The sequence below is a fragment of the Phyllobates terribilis genome, unplaced genomic scaffold, assembly GCF_046119375.1.
Source record: "Phyllobates terribilis strain yellow unplaced genomic scaffold, ASM4611937v1 Scaffold_4__5_contigs__length_816908805, whole genome shotgun sequence".
NCBI classification, from domain to species: Eukaryota; Metazoa; Chordata; class Amphibia; order Anura; family Dendrobatidae; genus Phyllobates; species Phyllobates terribilis.
This window is the reverse complement of record NW_027362764.1, coordinates 592262352-592282134: the sequence shown is the minus strand read 5'-3', so window position 1 is coordinate 592282134 and position 19783 is coordinate 592262352.

The following is a 19783-nucleotide window of genomic DNA, read 5'->3' as shown; positions in this document are numbered from 1 at the left end:
TCCAGCCAGGGACAGGGACTGTCGTGCCCATCTCAGGGGCATATTGGTCGCCCTGCCCCACGGCAATGTGGTGTAATGCATGCAGGTGTCGGGTCCTGATCCACACTCCATCCTTATCTGAGAGTGAGATATCACACCTCTGGGTGAGGTGCAATACGTCTGTAGCAACCGAGCCCTCGGTGCTACAGTTCCATTTATCTTCAGCCTAGGTGACGTATTGTGATACAGGGCCGTGATTTTGGCTATAAAAGGGTCCCCTAGACCCCTACCCCAAGCTTTTTAAGAGAATCATATATGGCGTGCCAGGAGACTCTATGGAATGCTTTCTCAGCATCCAACGAGAGTATCTAATTACAAATTTTTAACTGCATCTAGCCCAGGAAATACTTTGTGCCTAGTAGCAGTGTCTGCTAGTCAGCGGATTATCCCGGCTGTTAAGCAAGCTACACCACCTGTAGTTTGGACACTTAATTTTTTCAAAGGAAATGCTTCGGGACCACGGGATACTCAGTGAAGAGCATCAGGAGGCACCCCAAGGCATAGGGGCTGGGACTGGCACTAGGATGCCTTGCGGTGGACAGCCGAGCTCGATCCTTATAAAAGCTTTTTAACTGCAGCAGCTTTAGTGGACGCTACTGGAGCTGGAATTACGCGGCTGCTGGCATGAGACTTGCCCTCCAATAGATCCTTGTAAATGGATTTAAAGTGTATTCATTCAAATTAGAGGGACAATTTAAATTAAAAAGCTTAGAGCTGCCTCCACCACAGGGGGGCTCTCTCGACCCACCAGCGGACAGGCACCAGTATTGGGAGAGGGGGGCTGGCCGTCAGGGTTCACCGCGGCTCTGGCACAAACCCGGCGACACGGAGGTGGCACGGGCAGGAGCCGTGTCGGCTTCTCACTTTTTGGATTTTAGAAGGGCATGACATGCCTATATCTGTGTCTCCCCCTCCTTTTACTCCTCCACCTCTTTTCTTTTCGCATGACTATATGTACTTGTCACTTTTCCATGTGTTAGTTGTGTCTTCTGAGCAGTTTGTCAGCTTTTGGACACCTTTGAAGGTGTTTTCTATGTGTTTCTATGTGTTTTTGTTTGCCTGCCATTGGTTTTAACGGTGTTCGAAGGTGTTCGACGAACAGTTCGGCGAACACACGGGTGTTCGACGAACCGAACCGAACTCGAACACTACGGGGGTGGCTCAACACTACTCTTTATATCACTGTAAGCAATTGCAGACACCTGTGCTAATTAGTTTGGCAGGTGTGTCCAATGAAAGGCAAGACTACTTAAGAAGGCTCTCTCACATTATTAAGCAGCCTACATTTTCTGCCAAAATGGGAAAGAAAAAGGATGTGTCGGCTGCTGAGAAGCAACAAATTGTGGAGTGTTTAGGTCAAGGCATGACTACAATCAACATTGTGCGATGATCAGGATGAAGTGTCTTGGCAATCAAGAAGTATGTAGCTGATTCACAGTACACACGTGTGCGTGCTGATAAGGGCAAATTGAGGACTCTTTCCTACAGGCAATTACGTCAGGTTGAAACAGCAGCGGCAAAAAAGCCTTGTCATAGCAGCAGACAAGTTTTTGAAGCTGCTTGTGCCTCCAACGTCCCCCGAACAACAAGATGCAGGGTCCTTCAGAGGTTTGCAGCTGTGCATATGCCATCCTGTCGACCTCCTCTATCCACTTCACACAAGCAGAAACGGCTCCAGTGGGCCAAACATTACATGAAGACTGATTTCAAAACTGTTTTGTTCACGGATGAGTGCCGTGCAGCGCTCGATGGTCCAGATGAATGGAGTGGAGGATGGCTGGTTGATGGACACCCCACGCAAACACGGCTACAGCGCCAACAAGGAGGAGGTGGAGTAATGTTTTGGGCTGGAATCATGGGGAGAGAGATTGTCGGCCCCTTTAGGATCCCTGAAGGCGCTAAAGATGATCTCCATAATGTATGTGGATTTTCTCAAACAGCACTTCCTGCCATGGTTCAAGAAGAAGAACCGTGTATTTCACAGCAAGATCATTTTTCTGCATGATAATGCACCATCTCATGCTGCACATAAAACATCTGCATCTCTGGCTGATATGGGCATAAAAGGGGACAAACTTATGGTGTGACCCCCATGCTCCCCTGACCTCTACCCCATTCAGAACCTTTGGAGCATCATTAAAAAGAGTGTCTATGATGGCGGGAGGCAGTTCACATCTAAGCAACAGCTCTGGGAGGGTATTCTGTCCTCATGCAAAACAATTGAAGCAGAAACCATCCAAAACCTGACAAATTCAATGGACGAGAGAGTTCAGAAGCTCCTTTCGAACAAGGGGTCCTATGTGAAAATGTAACATCACCTAGAATAAAGTTTTGAGTTGAAAACTGTTTGATTTCAGTTTCTAACAACCTGCTAATGCTTATAATTTCAAAAATGACCATTTTTTTGGTCTTTATTAAAATGAAAAGGTTGATCGAAAAGTTTGGGGGATCTAAGAGTGTGGCAACCCAGTAGTCATGATTACTTCGAATTCTGACAATATGAGGGTCATGCTGCAGGTAGTGCAGCAAGAAGGCACTTATGTGTCTTGCGCATCTCGGAGCCCCAAAATTATTTTCCGGGCTAGATGCAGCTAAAAATTATTTTTAATTTTAAATCTGGTGAAGCTTATTATAGATGGCCTAATAGGATCAGTGCTGCACACTGCTACAAAGCCCAAATTATTTTCCAGTCAAGATACAGATAAACATGATTAGTAATTTGAAAGCTTAAAACGGTTGGTAGGGTGATTTTAACCAATCATCAAGCTTTTACTCTCCCCAGGATGACACAGGGGTAGAAAAGTCGTTTCGGATCCATGATTTGTTCATCTTTATGAACGTGAGTCTGTCTACATTATCAGTGGAGAGCCGCGTGCGCTTATCTGTCAGCACACCACCAGCAGCGCTGAACACACGTTCAGACAGAACGCTGGCTGCGGGGCATGACAAGATCTCCAAGGCGTAAGTGGCTAGCTCCGGCCATTTATCCAGATTGGAAGCCCAAAAAGAGCAAGGGTCCAGTGACACAGTCGTGGCTTCAATGTTTACTTGGAGATACTCCTGTACCATCGTCTCTAGGCGTTGACTATGTGTCAGACTTCTTGTCTCCTGTGGCCTTGCAAAGGATGGGCTAAAAAAGTGGTGAAATGATTCCGCAAAATTGATGTTACCAGCAGATACTGTGGTTCTGTTACGGTTTGAGTGCTGAACACTTGACGGTCCCACGGTTGGCAAGTTGGAACTGTGAGATTCCCTACGTGCACCACTGGTATTTTGTGGAAAAGCACATGTAAGATTCTGCAACAGTCTCTGCTGATACTCCTGCATGCGTGCATCCCTTTCTATGGCAGGAATAATTTCTGCAAATTTACTTTTGTACCGGGGATCTAACAGTGTGGCAACCCAGTAGTCAGGATTATTTCTAATTCTCACAATTCAAGGGTCATGTTGCAGGTAGTGCAGCAAGAAGGCACTCATGTGTGTTGCGCATCCAGGAGCACCAAGTCCCTGTTGTGTTGGTGGCGAGGTAGCAATCATGCTTCCTTCCTCTGTCCTCTCCCCCCAACCTCGCACAACAGAAATGTGATCAAGGTCTCCCTCATCTGATGAGTCTTCCATCAGTTCGTCCTCCACTTCTTCCTGGGCTCCTGCACCTTCCTCACTAGTTTGGCTGCTACCATGCACCCTGGTAAAATCATCTCCCCCACCCTCACATGCCTGCCGCCTTGGTGCTGCCGACCGTCTGGACCTTGCAGATGTTAGCCCTTCCGCATACAACTCCTCCTCCTCTACTTCCTCCACCTCCTCTTGTGCCACCACCTGACTCCGAATTCTGTTTAACATGTGCTCCAGCATGTAAATCACCGGAATAGTCATGCTGATAATGGCATCGTCAGCACTAAACATCTTCGTCGCCATTTCAAAACTGTGCAGAAGGGTGCATAGGTCCCTGATCTGAGTCCACTCCTCCAGCGTGATTTGCCCCACCTCTGAATCTCGTTGGCCCAGGCTATACGTCAGAACGTATTGCACCAGGGCTTGTCGGTGCTGCCACAGTCGCTGCAACATGTGCAGAGTTGAATTCCACCGGGTAGGCACATCGCATTTTAGCCGGTGAAGTGGCAGGCCCAACGACTTCTGTAGAGATGTAAGTCGCTGAGCTGCGGGATGCGAACGGCGGAAGTGAGCACACAGCGACCGTGCCCTCTGCAGAAGGCCATCTAGTCTGGGATAGTGGGCTAAATATTGCTGGACAACCAGGTTCAACACGTGAGCCATACAAGGCACGTGTGTGACATTGCCCCGGCGAAGGGCCGCACCCAGGTTTGCAGCATTGTCGCACACGGCCTTCCCTGGTTTCAGGTCCAGTGGAGACAACCATTCATGAAATTGGTTCTCCAGAGCTGACCACAACTCCTCAGCTGTGTGACTCACATTTCCCAGACATTTCAATGTAAAAACCGCCTGATGACGTTGAGCCCTACTGCCAGCATAGTAAGGAGGTGTGCAGGATCCCTTCTGCGCAGTTAGAAAGCTTGTGGCATGACCAGACAGGCTTTGGGTGCAGGTGGAAGACCGAGAGGTGGTTGAGGAGGCAGAAGCAGTGGAGGAAAAATGACATAAAGAGGATTGACGCACAACTCGTGGGGACGGCAAGACTTGGACAGCAGCCCCTTGTCCTGCTGTCACCATAGTTACCCAGTGCCCAGTCAGCGACATGTAACGCCCCTGTCCATGCCTACTCGTCCAAGTGTCTGTGGTGAAATGCACCCTGTCACACACAGAGTTTCTCAAAGAAGCGGTGATGTTGTGTGCGACATGCTGGTGGAGCGCAGGCACACCTTTCTTTGAGAAGTAGTGCCGACTGGGCATCTGGTACTGGGGCACTGCGACGGACATAAGGTCTCGAAAATCCTCTGTGTCCACCAGGCGGAAAGGCAGCATTTCTGTAGCCAAGAGCTTGCAGATGGTGAAATTCAACCTCTTAGCTTTCTCATGGCTAGGAGGAAATGGTCTTTTACTTGTCCACATCTGAGGGACCGAGGGCTGGCTATTGTGCTTAGACGGGGTTGATAAGGGTGTCCCCGGCAAACTGCCGGTCTGTGAGGAAGATGCAGGCGGACATGTTAGGTTGCCTTGATCCAAAGGTGGTGCTATCGATGTCGGACAGCGCTCAAGACCAGCTGGTGTTACCACCTCCAAAGAAAATGATGACCTGCCAATCACGCTGGCTGTTGCGGGTAAAGAGGTGGCAGGTCTGCGCCCCAAAACAGGTGTGACTGCTGTCCCCCCAGTCACAGAGGATGAAGAGGCCGCGGATGCACAAGATATGGCAGACGGTGGTTGGCCCGGCCGGCTAGACCGCATTGTAGCACACTGAGCTTCCCACTGCAACTTATGCTTCATGTCCATGTGCCGGTTCATGCATGAAGTACTCAAACTATGTATTTTTTGGCCTCTACTTAGCTTTTGCTGACAAATGTTACAGATAACACGAGTTGGGTCATCTTTATCGATCTGAAAAAATGCCCAGGCTATGCAAGGCTTAGCACCCATGCGACCTGAAGAGCCACCACAACTTGTGGTGAGAGGCAGAGTTGTGTTTGAGGATGCAGTTGTTGACGTGCTTCCAGTACTACGTCTCTGTCCAGGAAGGCGCAACCTGACCTCGTCGTCACTAGCATCTTCCTCCACCTCCCCTGCTGATCTCATCTCTTGGCTGACTGTGGGTTGACAGTAAGTGGGATCTCCGACCTCATCATCATCACCCTGTGCGTTATCACACCCGTCGTCCTCAGAGCCAACCTGTTCCTGCCCTGACAAAAAACTAAAGTTGTCGCTCCAATCAGGTATTTGAGTCTTATCATCGTCTTCCTCATTGTCTCCACCAACAGGAGTTACAGTTTGGGAATGAGGGTCTACATTATGGTCAGAACCTTCTGCGTCTGGTCCTGGATCCGACTCATAAAGATTCTGGGCATCAGTGCAGATCATTTCCTCGTCTGGATTCACAGAAGCGCTGGAGTCGACCTCTGATTCCCAGGCTATAGTATGAGTAAACAGCTCTGCAGACTCAACCATCTGTTCTACCTCATACTCAGACGGGCAGCTGGAGATTTGGGAGCTGTGAGGAAGCAAGTGCGATTTGGGTGACACCTTTGAGGACTGGAGTATTTGTGATGTTGAAGTTGATGTGGAGGAGAGCCCACTTAAAGGAGCACTTGATATCCGTTGAAGCACCTGCTGTTTTTGTGCCTCATCTGGAATTTGTAGCGATTGGCGTGGCCGTAAGAAAGGGATCTTATCACATTGTCCGCTAAAAGAAGTAGACATTTTAGTTTGGCTGGAAGATGGTCTTTCTTCTGCACCTACCCCACGGACACAACCTTTTTTCCCCTTCCCAACACGCCTATTCCCCTTTCCACCAGCAGCAGGCCTTTTTCCACTCATTTTGGTGGTTAACTAATTCACAACTCTGGAGTTGTTTGCACAAAAAAACAATGGATGGTAACCGAGCAGAGCTGAGTGGCCAAACTGTGGTATTAGGCCAAAACTATTGACTGGGTTAGATGCAGAAAAAAAATATTTTTAATTTGCAACCTGATGGAGGTCAGTATAGATGGACTAATAGAACAAGTCCCACACGCTGCTAGAAGCCCAAATATTTTTTCAGAGATAAATGAAGAAAAAAATTATTTTTAATTTGCAACCTGATGGAGGTCAGTATAGATGGACTAATAGACCAAGTCCCACACACTGCTAGAAGCCCAAATATTTTTTCAGAGCTAGATGCAGAAAAAAATTATTTTTAATTTGCAACCTGATGGAGGTCAGTATAGATGGACTAATAGACCAAGTCCCACACACCGCTAGAAGCCCAAATATTTTTTCAGAGCTAGATGCAGAAAAAAATTATATTCAATTTGCAACCTGCTGGAGGTCAGTATAGAAGGACTAATAGAACAAGTCCCACACACTGCTAGAAGCCCAAATATTTTTTCAGAGCTAAATGAAGAAAAAAATTATTTTTAATTTGCAACCTGATGGAGGTCAGTATAGATGGACTAATAGACCAAGTCCCACACACTGCTAGAAGCCCAAATATTTTTTCAGAGCTAGATGCAGAAAAAATTATATTCAGTTTGCAACCTGATGGAGGTCAGTATAGATGGACTAATAGAATGATGCTATGCCCAAAAGATTTTACTTCACTAGGTGCAGTAAAAAAATTGGTATTCTATACACAGGTGGTATATCTTGCAACACAGATAGGCTACTCCACTGACTAACACACTCTGCAATAGGCCAAAAAGGATTAGCTTTGCTAGATTCAGCCAAATGCTGTGAAACAAACTTGCACAGCACTGGCACAGACCTGCCTGGCAAAAACTGATAGGAACTGATGTAACCTAGTCCTGAAAAGGACTCCAATTACAATTAGTCTTTACTCCCACAATCTATCTATTTAAGAGCACAGACCTGCCTGATAAAAGTCGTAGGAAATGCTGTAACCTAGTCCTTAAAAGGACTGCAATCACAACTATTCCCTACTCCCAAGCTATCTGTATATTTGTGCGAAAATTGGCTTGAAATTAACAAGGTATAGCGCACACAGCAACAGCGGTGCCGTCTAACATGCAGCTGCAGCAGTGAGAAAATGGTGGCGACGGGGAAAATGGCTTGGTCTTATAGGGCAAGGACATGTGACATACACTGCCAATCACACATGCCCTTGCTTGTGTGAAAAAAAGCACTTCGCTCCGTGTGTGCGCTGCTGATAGGCTGACAGATTGCACCTCCCCACTGCAAATGCGGGAAAGAGAAAAAAAAATGGAGATCTTCATTGTTCCTGCAGAGATCCATCCCCTGCCCCTCCCCCCGCCCCGCTGTACACTCAAACTGCGTATTAACATTAATTTTCATCATTACTGAGAAAAAATCCAGTTATGATTTTGGTGCACGAACAGTTATCGAACATAACCTCGAACAGCCGAATTTTTCTCAAATTGTTCGTGTTCGCCGACCGGCTCGAACACCGCCCAAAACAGCTCGAATTTGAGATTGGCGAACAGTTCGAGTAGAACAACGCTCATCTCTACTGGTAACATCAATTTTGCGGAATCATTTCACCACTTTTTTAGCCCATCCTTTGCAAGGCCACAGGAGACAATAAGTCTGACACATAGTCAATGCCTAGAGATGATGGTACAGGAGTATCTCCAAGTAAACATTGAAGCCATGACTGTGTTACTGGACGCTTGCTCTTTTTGGGCTTCCAATCTGGATAAATGGCCGGAGCTCGCCACTTACTCCTTGGAGATCTTGTCTTGCCCCGCAGCCAGCGTTCTGTCTGAACGTGTGTTCAGCACTGCTGGTGGTGTGCTGACAGATAAGCGCACGCGGCTCTCCACTGATAATGTAGATAGACTCACTTTCATAAAGATGAACAAATCATGGATCCGAATCGACTTTTCTACCCCTGTGTCATCCTGGGGAGAGTAAAAGCTTGATGATTTGTTAAAATCACCTCACCAACCGTTTTAAGCTTTCAAATTACTAATCATGTTTATCTGTATCTTGGCTGGAAAATAATTTGGGCCTTGTAGCAGAGTGCAGTACTGATTCTATTAGGCCATCTATACTAAACTCCACCAGATTTAAAATTACTAATCATGTTTATCTGTATCTTGGCTGGAAAATAATTTGGGCCTTGTAGCAGTTTGCAGTACTGATTCTATTAGGCCATCTATACTAAGCTCCACCAGCTTTCAAATTAATAGTAATTTTTAGCTGCATCTAGCCCGGAAAGTAATTTTGGGGCTCCTAGATGCGGAAGACACACGAGTGCCTTCTTGCTGCACTACCTGCAACATGACCCTCAGATTGTCAGAATTCGAAATAATCCAGACTACTGGGTTGCCACACTCTTAGATCCCCCACACTCTTCGATCAACCTTTTCATTTTAATAAAGAACAAAAAAATGGTCATTTTTGAAATTATAAGCATTAGCAGGTTATTAGAAACTGAAATCAAACAGTTTTCAACTCAAAACTTTATTCTAGGTGATCTTGCATTTGCACATAGGACCCCTTGTTCGAAAGGAGCTTCTGAATAGAGATGAGCGGTGTTCGACTAGAACTGTTCGCCAATCTCAAATTCGAGCTGTTTTGGGCGGTGTTCGAGTTGTTCGACGAACCCGAACGATTTGCAAAAAATTCGGCTGTTCGAGGTTATGTTAGATAACTGTTCGTGCACCAAAAGCGTGTCCTGCATGTCTGGTGCTATTTAGAGCACCAATCATGCAGGGATTGTCTGCCACTCACTGTAATGCCACAGCCATGGTGGTTGTGGCATTACAGTGATTGCCCAAATCGATGGGAACAGTGCCAACAGTGAAACATGAAAAGCCGGCAATTCAGCAGCGGCATACACCGGTACCCGACAATTTAGAACCGAAAGAATAGAGCTTCACACATAGATTAGAAAGATATAAACATGTCAGCCACATATATACGAAGTACAGTGAAAGTGCTGCTTACTGTACTTGTCATTTAGCGTAAAGGATTTATCAAAAAAAATAATAGTGTTTTCATGCACCGTCTCTTTAAAAAAGCCGGCCGGCAATTCAGCAGCGGTACCCGACAATTTAGAATAGAAGGAATAGAGAATCACACATAGATTAGATAGAAACATGTCAGTCACATATATATGAAGTACAGTGACAGTGTTGATTACTGTACTTCTCATTTAGTGTAAAGGATTTATCAAAAAAAATAATAGTGTTTTCATGCACCGTCTCTTTAAAAAAGCCGGCCGGCAATTCAGCATCTGTACCCAACAATTTAGAATAGAAGGAATAGAGAATCACACATAGATTAGATAGATAGAAACATGTCAGTCACATATATATGAAGTACAGTGACAGTGTTGCTTACTGTACTTGTCATTTAGTGTAAAGGATTTATTAAAAAAAATAATAGTGTTTTCATGCACCGTCTCTTTAAGAAAGCCGGCCAGCAATTCAGCATCTGTACCCGACAATTTATAACAGACAGAATAGAGCTTCACACATAGATTAGATAGATAGAAACATGTCAGTCACATATATATGAAGTACAGTGATAGTGTTGGTTACTGTACTTGTCATTTAGTATTAAAATAAAGGATTTATTATTAAAAAAATTGGCGTGGGGTTTCCCTTAATTTTAGGCTCTAGCGGAGGTTAGGCAGACAGCTGGGGCAGATGTTTGAAGCCTGGGAAGGGGGTAATACCCACGGAGCTTCCCAGGCTACTAATATCAGCCCCCAGCTGAATACATAGCCTTTACTAGCTATTAAAATGGGGGACCCCCCCAAAAAAATGACGTGGGGTCCCCCCTAATTTAATAGCTAGCAAAGGCTAGGCAGACAGCTGGGGGCTGATATTAATAGCCCAGGAAGGGAGCCATGAATATTGGCCCCCTCCCAGGCTAGAAACACCAGCCGTCAGCCGCGCCAGAAATGGCGCATTCATAGGATGCGCCAATTCTGGCACTTAGCCTCGCTCTTCCACGCTGCCCTGGTGCGGTGGCAGGGGGTAATAGGGCTGGGGTTGATGTCAGCTTATAATGCCAGCTGACATCAAGCCCAGGTTAGTAATGGAGAGGCGTCTATAAGACACCCCCATTACTAACCCCATAGTCAAAGTTAAAAAAAACACAAACACCCAGAATAAAGTCCTTTAATTGAAATAAAGACACAATTCTTTATTGTTCTAAATTAAACCATACTTACCATCACGCCCATTCCAGCTGAAGCCAACGATCTCCTGTAATAAAAATAAAATAATAAAGCAACATCATCCTTACCTTTCCATGGTTCCCACGACAGCTTCAGCTCTGCTACATCGAGATGCCAGGCTGGACCGCAGCAGAACGCCGCCATCCAGCCTGTCATCCCGCAGACACTGAGAAGAGCAGGACATGGACATTCATTGGACATGAGCTCACCTCATGCACGTCACTGACAGCGTGGGAGAATTCTCCTGCACTCAGCACTTCAGCGTGAGAATTTTCCCACGCTGTCAGTGACGTGCATGAGGTGAGCCGAGTTCATTGGACATGACCTCGGCTCATCTGGATGCCGTCACAGCGAGACACTGAGGAGCGCAAGCATGCCTGCTCTTCTCAGTGTCTGCGGCATGACAGGCTGGATGGCAGCGTTCTGCTGCGGTCCAGCCTGTCATCTCGATGTAGCAGAGCTGAAGCTGTCGTGGGAACCATGGAAAGGTAAGGATGAGGTTGGTTTATTATTGTTCTTTTATTGCAGGAGATCGTTGGCTTCAGCTGGAATGGGCGTGATGGTAAGTATAGTTTAATTTAGAACAATAAAGAATTGTGTGTTTATTTCAATTAAAGGACTTTATTCTGGGTGTTGTGTTTTTTTTAAATACTTTACTAGAAATTCATGGCGGTCATGTCTAATACTGGCGTGACCCCATGAATTTTGGGCTTGGGGCCAGCTGATAATACCAAGCTGGCCCTAACCCCTTTATTACCCAGTGAGCCACCGCACCAGGGCCCTGGATGAGTTGGGTACAGCGCCAGAAGATGGCGCTTCTATGAACGCGCCATTTTCCGGGGTGGCTGCGGACTGCAATTTGCAGCGGGGGGGGCCCAGAAAGCTTGGGCCTCCCTGCGCTGCAGATTCCAGCCCCCAGCTGCCTAGTTGTACCTGGCTGGACACAAAAATAGGGCGAAGCCTCACGTATTTTTTTTTTAATTATTTCATGAAATTCATGAAATAATTAAGAAAAAAAGGCCTTCCCTATATTGTTGTGTCCGGCCAGGTACAAATAGTCAGCTGGTGGTTGGGGGCAGCCCGTTCCTGCCTGCTGTACCTGGCTGGACACAAATATAGTGCGAAGCCCCACTTCAATTTTTTTTAATTATTTCATGAAATTCATGAAATAATTAAGAAAAAAAGGCCTTCCCTATATTGTTGTGTCCGGCCAGGTACAAATAGGCAGCTGGTGGTTGGGGGCAGCCCATTCCTGCCTGCTGTACCTGGCTGGACACAAATATAGTGCGAAGCCCCACTTCAATTTTTTTTAATTATTTCAGGAAATTCATGAAATAATTTAATAAAAATTGACGTGGGGCTTCGCACTATATTTGTGTCCAGTCAGGTGCAGCAGGCAGGAACGGGCTGCACCCATCCACCAGCTGCCTATTTGTACCTGGCCGGACACAACAATATAGGGAAGCCCTTTTTTTCTTAATTATTTCATGAAATAATTTAAAGAAAATTGACGTGGGGCTTCACCCTGTTTTTGTGTCCAGCCAGGTACAACTAGGCAGCTGGGGGCTGGAATCCGCAGCGCAGGGAGGCCCAAGCTTTCTGGGCCACCCCCGCTGCAAATTGCAGTCCGCAGCCACCCCGGAAAATGGCGCGTTCATAGAAGCGCCATCTTCTGGCGCTGTACCCAACTCATCCAGGGCCCTGATGCGGTGGCTCACTGGGTAATAAAGGGGTTAGGGCCAGCTTGGCATTATCAGCTGGCCCTAAGCCCAAAATTCATGGGGTCACGCCAATATTAGACATGACCACCATGAATTTCTAGTAAAGTATTTAAAAAAAACACAACACCCAGAAAAAAGTCCTTTAATTGAAATAAAGACACAATTCTTTATTGTCCTAAATTAAACTATACTTACCATCACGCCCATTCCAGCTGAAGCCAACGATCTCCTGCAATAAAAGAAAAATAATAAACCAACCTCATCCTTACCTCCCCATGGATCCCACGACAGCTTCAGCTCTGCTACATCGAGATGACAGGCTGGACCGCAGCAGAACGCTGCCATCCAGCCCGTCATCCCACAGACACTGAGAAGCGCAGGCATGCTTGCGCTCCACAGTGTCTCTCTGTGAGGGCATCCAGATGAGCCGAGTTAATGTCCAATGAACTCGGCTCACCTCATGCACGTCACTGACAGCGTGGGAAAAATCTCCTGCACTCAGCGCTTCAGCGTGGGAGAATTCTCACACTGAAGCGCTGAGTGCAGGAGAATTCTCCCACGCTGTCAGTGACGTGCAGGAGGTGAGCTGAGTTCATTGGACATGAGCTCACCTTATGCACGTCACTGACAGCGTGGGAGAATTCTCCTGCACTCAGCGCTTCAGCGTGAGAATTTTCCCACGCTGTCAGTGACGTGCATGAGGTGCACCGAGTTCATTGGACATGAACTCGTCTCATCTTTATGCCGTCACAGCCAGACACTGCAGAGCGCAAGCATGCCTGCGCTTCTCAGTGTCTGCGGGATGACAGGCTGGATGGCAGCGTTCTGCTGCGGTCCAGCCTGTCATCTCGATGTAGCAGAGCTGAAGCTGTCGTGGGAACCATGGAAAGGTAAGGATGATGTTGCTTTATTATTTTTCTTTTATTGCAGGAGATCGTTGGCTTCAGCTGGAATGGGCGTGATGGTAAGTATGGTTTAATTTAGAACAATAAAGGATTGTGTCTTTATTTCAATTAAAGGACTTTATTCTGGGTGTTTGTGTTTTCTTTTAACTTTGACTATGGGGTTAGTAATGGGGGTGTCTTATAGACGCCTCTCCATTACTAACCTGGGCTTGATGTCAGCTGGCATTATAAGCTGACATCAAGCCCAGCCCTATTACCCCCTGCCACCGCTACAGGGCAGTGTGGAAGAGCGAGGCTAAGTGCCAGAATTGGCGCATCCTATGAATGCGCCATTTCTGGGGTGGCTGACGGCTGGTGTTTCTAGCCTGGGAGGGGGCCAATATTCGTGGCTCCCTTCCTGGGCTATTAATATCAGCCCCCAGCTGTCTGCCTAGCCTTTGCTAGCTATTAAATTAGGGGGGACCCCACGTCATTTTTTTGGGGGGGTCCCCCATTTTAATAGCTAGTAAAGGCTATGTATTCAGCTGGGGGCTCATATTAGTAGCCTGGGAAGCTCCGTGGGTATTACCCCCTTCCCAGGCTTCAAACATCTGCCCCAGCTGTCTGCTAAACCTCCGCTAGAGACTAAAATTAAGGGGAACCCCACGCCAATTTTTTTAATAATAAATCCTTTATTTTAATACTAAATGACAAGTACAGTAACCAACACTATCACTGTACTTCATATATATGTGACTGACATGTTTCTATCTATCTAATCTATGTGTGAAGCTCTATTCTGTCTGTTATAAATTGTCGGGTACAGATGCTGAATTGCCGGCCGGATTTTTTAAAGAGACAGTGCATGAAAACACTATTATTTTTTTTAATAAATCCTTTACACTAAATGACAAGTACAGTAAGCAACACTGTCACTGTACTTCATATATATGTGACTGACATGTTTCTCTCTATCTAATCTATGTGTGATTCTCTATTCTTTCTGTTATAAATTGTCGGGTACAGATGCTGAATTGCCGGCCGGCTTTTTTAAAGAGACAGTGCATGAAAACACTATTATTTTTTTTAATAAATCCTTTACACTAAATGACAAGTACAGTAAGCAACACTGTCACTGTACTTCATATATATGTGACTGACATGTTTCTATCTATCTAATCTATGTGTGAGGCCCTATTCCTTCTTGTTTAAATTGTCGGGTACCGGTGTATGCCGCTGCTGAATTGCCGGCCGGCTTTTTTAAAGAAAGCGTCTTCTGAGCAGTTTGGCAGCTTTTGGACACCTTTGAAGGTGTTTTCTATGTGTTTCTATGTGTTTTTGTTTGCCTGCCATTGTTTTTAACGGTGTTCGACGGTGTTCTAAGGTGTTCGACGAACAGTTCGACGAACAGTTCCTCGAACATCCCGGAGTTTGACGAACCGAACCGAACCCGAACACTACGGGGGTGGCTCAACACTACTTCTGAACTCTCTCGTCCATTGAGTTTGTCAGGTTTTGGATGGTTTCTGCTTCAATTGTTTTGCATGAGGACAGAATACCCTCCCAGAGCTGTTGCTTAGATGTGAACTGCCTCCCGCCATAATAGACACTCCTTTTGATGATGCTCCAGAGGTTCTCAATGGGGTTGAGGTCAGGGGAGCATGGGGGTCACACCATAAGTTTGTCCCTTTTTATGCCCATATCAGCCAGAGATGCAGATGTGTTATGTGCAGCAAGAGACGGTGCATAATCATGCATGAAAATGATCTTGCTGCGGAATACACGGTTCTTCTTCTTGAACCATGGCAGGAAGTGCTGTTTGAAAAACTCCACATCCATTGTGGATTTCATATTTACCCCTTCAGGGATCCTAAAGGGGCCGACAATCTCTCTCCCCATGATTCCAGCCCAAAACATTACTCCACCTCCTCCTTTTTGGCGCCGTAGCCGTGTTTGCATGGGGTGTCCATCAACCAGCCATCCTCCACTCCATCCATCTGGACCATCGAGCGTTGCACGGCACTCATCGGTGAACAAAACAGTTTTGAAGTCAGTCTTCATGTATTGTTTGACCCACAGGAGCCGTTTCTGCTTGTGTACAGTGGATAGAGGAGGTCGACAGGATGGCTTATGCACAGCTGCAAACCTCTGAAGGACCCTGCATCGTGTTGTTCGGGGGACGTTGGAGGCACCAGCAGCTTCAAAAACTTGTCTGCTGCTATGACAAGGCTTTTTTGCCACTGCTCTTTTAACCTGACGTAATTGCCTTTAGGAAAGAGTCCTCAATTTTCCCTCAATTTTATCAGCATGCACACGTGTGTACTGTGATTCAGCTACATACTTCTTGATTGTGCGATGATCAGGATAAATTGTCTTGGCAATGTTGATTGTAGTCATGCCTTGACCTAAACACTCCACAATTTGTTGCTTCTCAGCAGCCGACACATCCTTTTTCTTTCCCATTTTGGCAGAAAATGTAGGCTGCTTAATAATGTGGGACAGCCTTCTTAAGTAGTCTTGCCTTTCATTGGACACACCTGCCAAACTAATTAGCACAGGTGTCTGCAATTGCTTACAGTAATATAAAGAGCCCTGACACACATCACCATCAATGAGTTTAACTGACAAACAAAAAAATTCTTACCTTATCACTCCTAAACACTTTTTGCATAATAATTTGGAACACAGTGTACATGTGCTTTTCCACAAAATACCAGTGGTTCACGTAGTGAATCTTACAGTTCTAACTTGCCAACCGTGGTCTGTATGGAGTTGTTCAATAAAGGGCCCAAAATTAAGATAACATAGATGGGAGAGGTCTCTATGAATACGAATTCCTAAGTATTTGATACCCTGTGAGGACCAGGCAAAGGGAAAGTTGGACTGGATGGAATCCTGTATGGATTTGGGGAGGGAGACATCGAGGGCCTCAGACTTCGCTGCATTGATTTTAAAATTTGACCATGTAACAAAGTCATCTATTTCAGCCATAACAGCAGGGATGGATATATGTGATTGAGTGATATATACTAGGACATCATCAGCAAATGCAGAGCACTTGTACTCGGTGCCTCCCACCTCAATCCACCTAATATTGGGGTTATGGCGAATTGATGAGAGCAGGTGCTCCGTCACTAGGATGTATAAGAGAGGGGACAGAGGACATCCCTGCTTTGTCCCATTGGTGATTATGAAAGGTGATGAAAATGTTCCATTTATCTTCAGCCTAGGTGACGTATTGCGATACAGGGCCATGATTTTGCCTATAAAAGGGTCCCCTAGACCCCTACCCCAAGCTTTTTAAGAGAATAATATATGACGTGTCAGGAGACTCTATGGAATGCTTTCTCAGCATCCAACGATAGTATCGAATTACAAATTTTTAACTGCATCTAGCCCAGGAAATACTTTGTGCCTAGTAGCAGTGTCTGCTAGTCAGCGGATTATCCCAGCTGTTAAGCAAGCTATACCACCTGTAGTTTGGACACTTAATTTTTTCAAAGGAAATGGTACGGGCTCCCGGGACACTCAGTGAAGAGCATCGGGGAGGCACCCCAAGGCATAGGGGCTGGGACTGGCGGTAGGACCCCTTGCGGTGGACCACCAAGCTCGATCCTTATAAAAGCTTTTTAACTGCAGCAGCTTTAGTGGACGCTACTGGAGCTGGAATTACCGCGGTTGCTGGCATGAGACTTGCCCTTCAATAGATCCTTGTAAAAGGATGTAAAGTGTACTCATTCAAATTAGAGAGACAATTTAAATTAAAAAGATTAGACCTGCCTCCACCACAGGGATTCTCGCTCGACCCACCAGTGGACAGGCACCAGTATTGGGAGAGGGGGCTGGCCGTCAGGGTCCACCGTGGCTCTAGCACAAACACGGCGACACGGAGGTCACACGGGCAGGAACGGACTGGCCGTGTCGGCTTCGCACTTTTTTGGTTTTAGAAGGGCATGACATACCTATATCTGTGTCTCCCCCTCCTTTTACTCCTCCACCTCTTTTCTTTTCACATGACTATATGTTCTTTTCACTTTTCCATGTGTTAGTTGTGTCTTCTGAGCAGTTTGTCAGCTTTTGGACACCTTTGAAGGTGTTTTCAATGTGTTTCTATGTGTTTTTGTTTGCCTGCCATTGGTTTTAACGGTGTTCGAAGGTGTTCGACGAACAGTTCGACGAACAGTTCGGCGAACATATGGGTGTTCGACGAACCAAACTCGAACACTTCCGGGGTGGCTCAATTCTAGTCAGGACCCTACCAATGTGTGCTCAGTCAAAGCTTAAACATAGACAGAGAAAAAACTGACGGCACTTCCAATACAAGAAATAGGTGTGAACAGGCGCTTACTATGTTTAAGCTTTGTCTGAGCATTCCACCCCTATGCCGCAGATGGTTTTAACTGCAGTAGGATCTTACTTTCCCACATATAAGCAGACGGATGTCCCTTAGAGAGGTATTTACATTGGTAGGGTCCTGACATTGAGAAACGCCTTACCGTAGCTGTTAGGTACAAATGAGTTGGCCAACATACACCTGTCAGTGTACCCTGAGCCTCCTCCTGACTTGCTGGCAATTGTGCCTCAACATCATCATCCACCTCTTGCAACAGTAATTGCAGTTTACCACCATTGCCTTTGTGTGAATGTGGCTGCTCAAATATTTGAGCATCGCTGCATGCAAACTCCTCTTGCCCCGCTTGAAGCGGGCCGGGCGAGAGGCCTGAATCTATAAATGGAAAAGTGAACAGCCCTTCAGATAGTCCAAGTGTGGGATCACTTGTCTCCAGGTACTCGGCATGGAGGGAGGAAGGAGGATCAGGGTGAGGAATATGTGGTCCAGACTCATGGCTTCTGAGAATGGACCATGTGGACGACAAGGCGGTGGTGGTGGAAAACTGACTGGAAGTTATATCTGCTATCCAACCAACAACCTTTTCACACTGTTCTGGCTTCAAGAGTGGTGTTCCGAGGCCCCTTAGAAATTGGGACAGGAAAGTATATCGACATGATGTGAGTGTTTGTTGTGCTCCCTCAGCAGGCACAGTATCATCTTGCCCACGGCCTCGGCCTCTGCGTGCACCATCAGCATCACGTCCACTTCATCCCTTGCCATGCGCCTTGCCCATTTAAGTGTAATATTTGGAGTGTAATATTTGGCACGCTTCAAAAATGTGACGATTATTACGGCAGTAATATCGGATCACATCTGATGACCACGGTTTTAGGCAGTAGCCTTATAGATGTGGTATTTGTCAGCGACCAAGTGTGAATAGGTTGAAGAACACACAACAGGCAGACTCTAACTGGAGTGGAATATTTGGCACGCTCCAAAAAATGCAACGATTATTAGCGCAGGAATATCGGATCACGTCTGATGACCATGGCTTTAGGCATTGGCCTTACAGATGTGGTATTGGTCAGTGACCAAGTGTGAATAGGCTAAACAATAAACAACTGGCAGACTTTAACTGGAGTGGATTATTTGACACGCTCCAAAAAATACGACGATTAATTTGGCAGTAATTTGGGATCACGTCTGATGACCACGGTTTTAGGCAGTGGCCTTATAGATGTGGTATTGGTCAGCGACCAAATGTGAATATGTTGAACAACACACAACTTGCAGACATTAACGGGAGTAGAATATTTGGCACTCTCCAAAAAATGTGACGATTATTGCGGCAGTAATATCGGATCACGTCTGATGACCACTGTTAGTTCAGATGTGTAAATATACAGTACAGACCAAAAGTTTAGACACACATTCTCATTTAAAGATTTTTCTGTATTTTCATGACTATGAAAATTGCACATTTACACTGAAGGCATCAAAACTATGAATTAACACATGTGGAATTATATACTTAACAAAAAAGTGTGCAAGAGAATGCCAAGAGTGTGCAAAGCAGTCATCAAAGTAAAAGGTGGCTACTTTGAAGAACCTAGAATATAAGACATATTTTCAGTTGTTTCACGTTTTCTTGTCAACTATATAATTCCACATGTGTTAATTCATAGTTTTGATGCCTTCAGTGTGAATGTACAATTTTCAAAGTCATGAAAATACTGAAAAATCTTTAAATGAGAAGGTGTGTCCAAACTTTTGGTCTGTACTGTACATGTGGAATATCTAATACCTCAATAATAAAGCCAAATTCTCTCCCTAGCTCAGCAGCAGCTCTCCCTACTCTGCCTGTCTGAAGGGTAGACTGTGACGAGCATATGGTCACCGGGTCTGATATAGACCCGATGTTATGATGCAGCCAGCCAATCACTGTAATGCCACAACCAACATGGCTGTGGCATTACAGTGAGCGGCAAGAAATCCCCGCACGTTTATTTGCTGCTAAAACAGCGCT